The sequence below is a fragment of the Dendrobium catenatum genome, unplaced genomic scaffold, assembly GCF_001605985.2.
Source record: "Dendrobium catenatum unplaced genomic scaffold, ASM160598v2 fragScaff_scaffold_1539, whole genome shotgun sequence".
NCBI lineage: Eukaryota > Viridiplantae > Streptophyta > Magnoliopsida > Asparagales > Orchidaceae > Dendrobium > Dendrobium catenatum.
Genome location: NW_021320001.1, coordinates 606565 through 616917, shown reverse-complemented (window position 1 = coordinate 616917; position 10353 = coordinate 606565).

Here is a 10353-nt window from a genome sequence, read left to right as displayed (position 1 = left end):
CTCCCTCAGTTTCCTCGTCATCACAGACGGTGAGAACCTGAAGAGTTCGGTCTTTGCACCGATGTCCTGGCGTATACTTCTCATCGCATCTGAAACACAACCCCTTTGCCCTCCTCTCCTTGTCGTGTGAGTTGTAAGTGTTGTCCATTCTCAAATATATGAAAGTTGTAGTGTGTTTTAGATATCTTGTTACTTGTGTTCTATTTTAAAGGAAGACAGTCGTTTTTAGGCAATCTAGCTACCCTTTTAGTTTTTTTGATTGCATCACCTATGCAATGCGACATAAGGCTCCAATACCTCAAACACATTTTACATGGGCGCCATGACTAAGGTTCCACCTAGGCAAGAATTTTCATATTTATTAGTGTAGGATGCTAGCAGCCTGAGCACGCTCCACGATAATGTAAATTTTTTAAATTATTTTTTAAAGCATATACAACCATAATATGGTATATAAATCTAATGATGGGGAAGAGAGAATAAATGATGAAGATGAAATTGATAGTAATAAAGATTAAATTAATCTTTACCTTATAATATAGAAGCCACCAAATTGAGTTTTTATTTGCTTTTTTAAACTTAAACCATGATTTTGGGTCTTTTGAGCACTTTGTTTGTATAATCTAATTGGGAATATATTTTATTGTTTGGTATTTGAAATAACACAAAAATTGAAAATGAAAAATTCAACTATATTTTAGTACTTATTATGATAATTCAAATATTATATTCTTTAATATTATTCCCCTATCAAAATATATAAAATTTTTAATGCCTCACTTTGCTCAATTGAACTCCTAGGTTGATGTCTAGAATCACAGACATAAGGCAAGTCGCCTCAAGGATGCCTATCATATTTAATAATGCTAATTCATGTAACTATTTTTCTTCATCATCCTTATTGTACTTTTCTTCAATATTAATATGTAGGCTTCTACTAAGACACTAGCAAAGTGACTTATTTGGTGGCATCTAAAGCAAGCCTTAGAAAATGTTTTGGATCCCAATGCAATAGATACCAACTTTCCTTTAGAATCTCTGCTGATGGTAGTGTTACTCCCTTTGTAAGTAATTCTTTAATTTTGATTGCTTTAGCAAAAAGGGGTTTTCACTAATGTAAAGCTAGGATGTGATGTACAAATGTATACAAACATAATTGGGTATGAAGCCTGATGATGAAGCTCACTTTAGCTCTAAAACAAATTTGATGTAGGGCATCTTATGGTCAAGGATTCACTAATGTTAAGGTAGGATGTGATGTACAAATGTACACAAACATAATATAATTCACGAGTTACAAACTATCAATTTTAGCAAAGATTAATCACCTTTATTGTGAAATCAACGAACACGCTTATTTCACCCTAAATAATAATAAAGCAGAAGCCAAAGTCCGAACTTCCACAATCAAAATTGGAAGCAAGCACATATAAAATTATGCAAAAATCAAGATTTAAACGACAAAAAGAAAACTAGAAAAATTTAAAAGTGGGAGATCCAGGTCACACGCCAGTGTATAGAGACTCATCCTCCAAAAATAGTCATCAAGACTTGTGACCAATAGAAAAATTAAAATCCAATAACGCAAAAAAATTTAGAGCAAAAAAATAACTTTTATTTCACCATCTTCTAAGATCTAGAAAACACTACAAGTTCTAATTCTCCCACCATCAAATAGTAAGATTCAAAATTTATTTTCATATAATTTTTTTCATTATATATAACATAATAAAAAACAACGAGGTGGTGGACTGGTGGTAATACCTGGCACAATAAGTCCCCTATAGATTATAGTTGACATAACATACAAGAAAAGCCACCAGCAGCCAAGAAAAGACATAAACATATGAATAAAGAAAAGGTGCACAGAAGCAAGTAAGGCAACCTGCAATCAAGGAAACTGCAAAAGCATGTGAAATCCACAGGTTTAAGAAGGCAGCAATATAGAGCTTGAGGAAAACCCTAAGCATGGGAATTCTTCCTGGCAGCTAGTTTGGGGATTGAAGGCAAGGAAAAGCTAGAAAAGTTGAAATATGCATTGTTCATAATGCTTATTGAATTGGTTGCATCAGTGAACCAAACCTAAAATGGTGAACACAACCCATTTTGCATAGGATTAACATTGCAGGCATGTTTTCATAACATAAACTTAAAATGAAAATACAATAGAAACTAATCATGCTCCTTCAAGTTCACATTTTGTAGGGGTGTCAATATGAGTTTTCTCGTCGGGTTTAGGTCCAAATGAAACTTACCCACCTTCAATTGGCCCAACCCGATTAGCTAAACGGGTCACAAATTCAAACCAAAACCAACCCGCCTCTAACCTGATTTGACATGACCTGACATGGTTAGCTAGCGAGAGTGACCGAGCGCAAGCTGTTGAGCAAGGCCAGCAGGCTGGCACAATGGAGGACGAGCCCGAGTTGCTTTTGGGTTTGGGGAGTATGCTCACCATAGGAGATAGAACAAGGAAAGGTAGATCCAAATAAAGTTAAGCATGAGGAAGAGCGCCTTAGATGGAGATTCGATTGCTTTCCTAGCAATATACTGATTTGAGAAAGAGCTCGAAGGGAGAGATATAGTTATTATAGGCATGAGGGAATAGCATATAAAAAGGAAAAGGGAGTGCACAAAGAAAAGTAAGGTGAAAAGTGAAGGTTGCGTTTGGAAACGATGGTAGTGAAGAAGATGGCGATCCATCATACAAGTAGGAGTTTGCTCTTGACGTAGAGGGAGAACAATAAAGAGATCCCCGACATTCAGCTATGAAATGCATTTGCACAAAGAGACCGATAAGATCCATTCTAGAGATGATTTATACATGATCCAACCACTTATACGATAGCTGGATTGGTGTTTTGCACATGCTTGACCAAAAGCAGCCATGTTCGGGAGTGTTCAGATATGTCCTTATATAGAATGTGTCCATCCATATAGACAATTGCAACTGTTTTTGGATTTATGATATGAGAAATGACAAAAAAAAGCTATATGGGACTATATGATTTTGAAATGTGTGGACTATGACAAGAATATATGATAAATGAGGTTTTCAGGCATGAGATTTCGCTAATACAATTTAGGATGCATGCACAAAAGATTAAAATTTTGAACTTCACCAACGCTTAGCAAAAAAACTTTGCTTCTTTAATGCAAAATAGAAATCAAACTTCCAAATGAAAATTTAAATATTGTAAAAATCTAAAATTAAGAACTAAACAAACTATGCAACAATTAGGATTCACACCAAAACAAAGAAAATTAGATTGTAGCAGACAATCAAATCTCAATCACATGGATAAATCCAATCATAAAACAACACAGACATTATAAAAAATTTCATCTCTTCATCGACATTTGATGTCGTCACAACATCGACATTTCAAAATTATCTCAACATCAAAGCCTGATGCACGACATTGACGTCCTACTATCAACATCTTAATATTAATCATTATAAATATAAATTATAGTTAAATGATTTATTATTTCTAAATTATTTTTAATATTATACTTATTCAATTTTTATACACTATTTTTAAAATATAAAAAATATAATATTATGTTCAACCCATGTCCGTGCCCTATTATTTTAATAATTGACGTGTCCCGTATCCGCATCGTGTTTGTGTCGTTGTGTCCATGCTTGTGCACCATAGGAGAACATACCCTGTTCTCATAGGCACCATAATCATTGGCATGTTTACAAAGTAAAATAGAAAACTATGAAATAAATGGCTAAAGAAACATCAAAACTCAAAATGTCAACATGCTTGCTTCAATGCTCACATCTGACATTTTCAAAAAGTCAAAATCTTCAAACTCTCATCTTGATCCATCTAGGTGTCAGTAATTCCTAGCTTCCATTCTTATAATTTATCTTAATTTCTTATAATTCCTAGCACAGTTGTTTTAAGTGCAAAGAAGTGAGTGCTTTAAGTGCAATGTAGGGCAATGTAGTATAATTGTGCATCTCTTGCAGAAAAGAAGAGATTGTAATGGAAAGTGCAACCTAATCAATCACTTAACTACAGCTTTGTAGAGTCTCTGCTACATGTATTCGTTTCCTCTTTTCCAATCAAAGAAGAAGATCAATTCAATGTTGGGTTAATATCTTACACTGTTCATCACAACAACTGTTCCCTATTGCTTACTATTTGGCAATAACTTTTCCTGATAATATCTGGAAACAACTATGAATCATTTCATAATTATGTTTGGATGATGATTATTAAATAGTATAATGCTATATAATATTTTTTAGGATATGCATGTTTCAATTACCTGAAGATTGAAGTGTGCTTTGTTAGCATTTTGTGCTTAAAAGCATAAAAATCTCTTGGCACACATCACATCACACTTTGTGTGTGATGTTGACACCCATGATTCCTATCTTCCATACTTATAATTTATATGAAACGTTGGTAGAATGTGTCTAGTCCATCAAAGCATAAAAACCCCCTAAGGGTGCCGCATTGCACTTTGGATGGAAATAATAACCTTGATTCCAAGTTTTCAAATTTATGAATAATATGAAATCTTGTTAGTACTGATATTCACATGTTGTACATGGTTCTAAAAATCAATTTGAATTTTTTAAGCACGGCAACAAAGGCTTGATGTTGTTGTTGTGTATTCATTCTATTTCCTTCCTAGAACAAAGGCCCACTGAAGTTTCTTTAAATAACGACAAGTTGGTACTTTTGAATGGCAAGTCCATACTTTTTAAGAGCTTTAAGCAATTAAGGAAGATTTATCCGCATGTTAATTCCACAATATACAACAAGTTCATAAATTTCATGTGATGCCTTACATAACTACATATCAACTCCACACCAAATCATGAATTTCACGTCATAACTTAGAAATTAATCCACCCTCCAGAAGCGCATAAATAATAGAAATATTACCATATGAATACATGGCATAAGAACAACAACATCAGCTTGAGCACAAAACTAGATGCCAATATTTTCAAATAAAAAGTTAGCTACAACTCAAGGAACAACAACTCTTATAAAAATATTTGGGTGTACAAATACAATTACCTAGTACCCAGTAACTTATGACTGGGAAACCTACGAATATCTTGAATTACCAAATGCTTACGAGAAATAAATAAATGATAATACTTCTAAGCTAGATTTTCTCAGAGCCATGGTATCTCTTTTTATTTTTTAAGAATTATATAGCATAAAGTATCTAATATTAGATCTTCAAAATCTTGATACTAAGCCTTAAGCAGTTAAGTGGGCTCTTGAGTTCTCAACATATACTCAAAAACATGTTTGACGTCCCGTTTTATTTCTTTACTTTTTTCTGAATAAAGAGGCGGAAATGGGTGTTTTGTATCAAAATGGTACCAACAAATTGCGCTACATTTTGCTTTCCTAAAAATTTATAATTTTTCTGAATCTGAACATAAAAATCTTCATTTCCAAAGTTCATACATTAAAAAATAGAAACTAGTGCTGAAATTTTCTATGAATCAGTCAATTGAATACTTACCTCAGATTGCACTGCAAAAAGCATTGTTCCACTCATATTTTAAGGAAAAAAACTTTTTATTTCCAAATATCTTAAGCTATATTTATTCCAATTAATTTGAGCATAAAGACAAGTGCAGCTGCCATATCATATTGTTATTCTTAGGAGACATTTGCTTAAATGAAATTCATTCTGAAAGCATAAGAACTTGCGAAATAAATTGGCCTTATGTGTAGAAGTGCGAGCTACACCAAGCATGCAGAAATAGTAGTCTTGAAGCATGCAAATACTAGCATTGTAGGTTATGATTTGGTGATCATAAATTTAACACCTCAATTCTAGGCATAATACTTCAAATAAAAGAGGTTTTAATATTATAAACCTAAAGGTTGTAAGGAGTGGTAGAACTATGCATTCTTGCCAGAGGGTTTACATTTTATACAACCACCTCATTTGACCTTACTGATCTACCCTTTTGAATGCTTAAAAAATCAGGACTAGCATGATATAGTCTCGTAAAAAAACAGTTAGTTCCCCTCTCACGATTATGCAATTGTTCATTCGACCATCTGCTCGTCATAGGGAAAATGCATCAAAATCTTCAAGTTCTTCCATTTTAAATTATTAACGATCAATAAGCATTGCTACAAATTCTAGTTTTCCTCTACTATTATACTTAGCTCTCCCTCTATTGTATCATTTCCTCATTCTAAGTTCTAAACTCCATTGACTAAACTAGGATCTCCTTGTGGACCTAAAACCCCACGCATATGCCACATCGCAGCAATTATTATATTTCATAATAGTTTGAAGATGCCAGACAAGAAACTTAACGAGCCAGATAAAACTATTTTAAAGAATTGGTAAAAAACAGTTACCAATTGCGATGTCAATAACCCATGTTTTAACTCCAGCTCCTCAACTCAAGCTAAATGCAGCCCTAAAAGCATTTCATAATATACATACATCAATATGAGTGAATCATCTAAAATGAATCATCAGCACCATAACAAATTACAGGCTTCAAACCATCATAATCCCTTACCTGAAGCTTCTCACATTTCCGGCTGAAATTACGTCAAAACTCGAACAAACATATCAACAATATTTCTACCATACGATTCACAAACAATGCCATTTTGCAGTCTGGCTTTAAGGCATTCCTACCATTGTTACCTACAAGGGTCTCCATCACCCCGGACTAAGATAACAAAAACAAGACATGAAATCCCCATAAACTTAACCTAAATCCCAAAAAACACCAATATTCAAACTGATTTCAGGGCGGATACTGCAAAAGTTTCGATTATAAGACAAATAAACAAAGATCACAAAGCGCACGCAAAAGTAAATCTCGCTTGATGCCAAAAAATTTTACAAGATAGGAAAACTTACATTTCGCCAAGTCGGTTCCGAGTGGGCTCGAGAGACCAAACTGAGTCAGCGGAAGGACAAAACGAGGGAACGCGCATAGCAACCTTAGACGGCTCGTCCAATCTCGATCTCGTGCCACTCCCGCCCAGGTGATATCGCGGACAAAGAACGAGCTACAAAGGGTACATTAAAAGGCGCTGCCATTAATAAACCATCAAGGTCACCATCATATATAAATAACTAAGCCGTTCTTCCTTTATGTCTAACCAGAATTCAGATCATCTCCAAAGTATAGTGGTTATCGTACTTTTCATCTTAGCCGTCCAAAATTAAATGAACAGTTGAGAGGATCAAGCTTTTATAATTAATGGATTTTTTAATTATTTTATTTAAATTAAAATGAAAATAATATATTATTGATTAATTAATTTTTAGTATTTCATTTAATTAAATAATGAAAAAGCTTACCTAATTAAATTTAATCAAAATATTATATTTATTTTTAAACTTAAAAAATAATAATAAATTTGAAAAGTTTTATGCTAATATATCTTACCTTTTTATGTTATTTGTTTGTTTTAGATAAAAGTCATTCATAAGAAAATTATAATAATGGATATTTATTTATTTTCAATATGAGTTATTTATTTGATTATTTAAATGCATCATTAAATATTATTATTTACAAATTTAATTGTTCATTTCTAAAATAATTATAATTCTGGTCAAAGAAAATTGTGGCCATCAATTTTTAAGGTTCTTAGCAAAATTGTAGCCCTTCATTTTTTAAGGTCTTATTCATTCCTGCTATTAATTTATTTTAGATCAAATTTATTCACAAAAAAAGAATGCCTAAACATTTATTTTAGATCTTAATAATTTATTTGATTCCCTAATATTACAGTCTAATAGTATGCTATTGATATATTTGACCTCAATTATTTACAAATATACTTAAATATCCATTTATATTTTTACTATGCATTTTAAATTTCAAAAGAAAATTGTGATTTATATGCCTCTATACTTGGATAAATATGCTTGCTATATAATTTTCTTTGAAGAAATATGATTACCAATTTATTTCCAATCAAACAACTCTTGCATGAAAAATATAAGACATATTCCTAATGATAATAAAACAAAAAAGCTACTCAGAATATCTTTCTTTCAAGAACCATCTATGTATTCTATGATTTAGTTTAGGGTTATCAAAATAAGGTCACGGGTCGGGTTCGGGTCAACCAGAAGTTACAACATTTTGATCAGAAGCAACGACAGTCGACAGTAGTTTGCACTTCACTTGCTATCACTCACTTGGTCGGCTCCTTCGTTGTTGTTCGACTTCACTCCTTGGACGACGTTCCCTTATGTTCGGATTAGAAGTTACAACATTTTGATCGGAAGCAACGACGAAAGTTCGATCACTGTGAAGGTAACTTTCTCCCTTTCGTGCGCTTTTTTGGCCAAATCCCGTAAATACGCCGATCAAAACCGGGTCATTCTCGGGTTTCTAGGTCAACCCGAACCTAACCAGAATTCGAAACGAGTCGAAAATCATGACCCAAACCCAAAATTTTTGTGTCAGGTTCAAGTTGAATTTTCAGGTCGTGTCAATTTTTGAAGGTCTGAATGTTGTATAAACCATGTTCACACCATGCTTGAATATTAATAGGGTTCGAAATGGTTTAAATACGATCAAACATTGTTCTAACATAATTCAAATGAGCTTCAAATAGGATTCACATATTATTTGAATGCGGTTCGAGCTTATTCAAATGAGATTCTAATAAAATTTCTTCTTTATTTTGTATCAATCATTTGAGTTACTTTGTTAAGTATGTAGACGCTCTAGCTAATCATACCTATAGAGAGATATCATACTACTAGTATCATATATAGAGTTAGGATTGTGATGGATAAATTATTACATAGTTTCAAACTTTTGATCTTCTTAGTGATAGACTTATGATACATTACAAGTATCATAATCATTTGAGTTGCTTTTCTTGTATATGATGTTTTGTCCAATCCTAAAAGCATTGTATTTTTGTATAGAAATGCTTGCATTATTTGAAGAAGAAAAAAAATATTCTTTGAATACCTATATGGAAGGCTATCATGAAAGAAGACATTACAAGTGCTAAATAATGATATGGTGCATTTTGAAGGAAATGATTTGAAAAAGAAAGCCTCGACCCATTACATTATTACTGGATATATCAAATCATTTTAGTAGTGGTTTATAATGATGGCATCCCAAAATGAGGGAAAAGACGTGCGGAGTACCTTCGGGAGAGCACAAAGGAAGTTAGGTTGGTTGAGTTACAATATGCACGTAAGTTAAATGTAGAGCATTAAATTTTAAATGTTAATTTATGTCAAATTATTGTTATGAATTAACGTTCAAGTTTCCATACTAAATAAAAATAAGTAGACGAGGTGCATAAATGACAAAATATAAATGAGTTCACAACCTCCTTTGATTAGTTGAAGTAGTTTTTTTATAGTTATTAGGGACCTCAAGAATAACATGTTCATATTAAAGAATAATCAAATGATGTTGGAGAATAAATTATATGCTTTAAGTGATGTTAACAAGAATTTTTTAATCCAATTAGACCCTAAACTATATGAACTAAGCTGCTCAAATGCATTCATTCTTTATTAAATGCTTAGCAATCAATGCAATGATTATTTATGTTGAATCCAATTAGAAACATATCAATATTTTGCTAGATAAAATGGTAAATAATGAGAGAAAAGTTAGGTTTTATTAATTAATCTCTTAGTGAATTATGAGTTTTAGCTAGCCTAATTGATAAATATCATAGAATTTATTTTCAATATCATCATTTCGAATCTTATGCATATCATATTTATATTTCCTTCCTCAACATTCCCAAAGAAATAATCAACAAAAACCTAGTTGAGAAGGGTGAGCTGAATCAAGTTATAGTAGAACAATTCAAAGAAAGAGAGTTTATGAGGAGAATTCTTTAATTTTACTTCGATGTAATAATATTTTGGCCGAAATTTTGACTTGCTTAGAAGCTTGAGCCAGAATTCACCCATTAATAACTTATTCAAGATGGTTGTCTTACTAACCTCCTTAAGTGGGTCCTCCCATAACTCAATTGTCCCTCCTAGCATACTAGCATCCTTGATCTAGATGTCTTTAGACATCTCAATAGGCCGCACATCCCATGCCTCTTTAACATACATAAATACACCGGATATTCTAAACTAGACCAAACCTAATCGAGACCTATTTTGGCCCATCTCATATTGAGCCAAACTCCCTAACCAATTTAGTCATGGAGCCCCTTTAAAACTAATTAGCAAAGCTAAACACAAACTCGATGGCAATAGCTGACCTAATTATATCAACAAAAGGTGGGGGCTATTCATGACATGGACAATGAACATAAATTATAAAGTAATAGTAATATTAACCCTTAGAATAAAAATATAAAAAGAGATACAAAC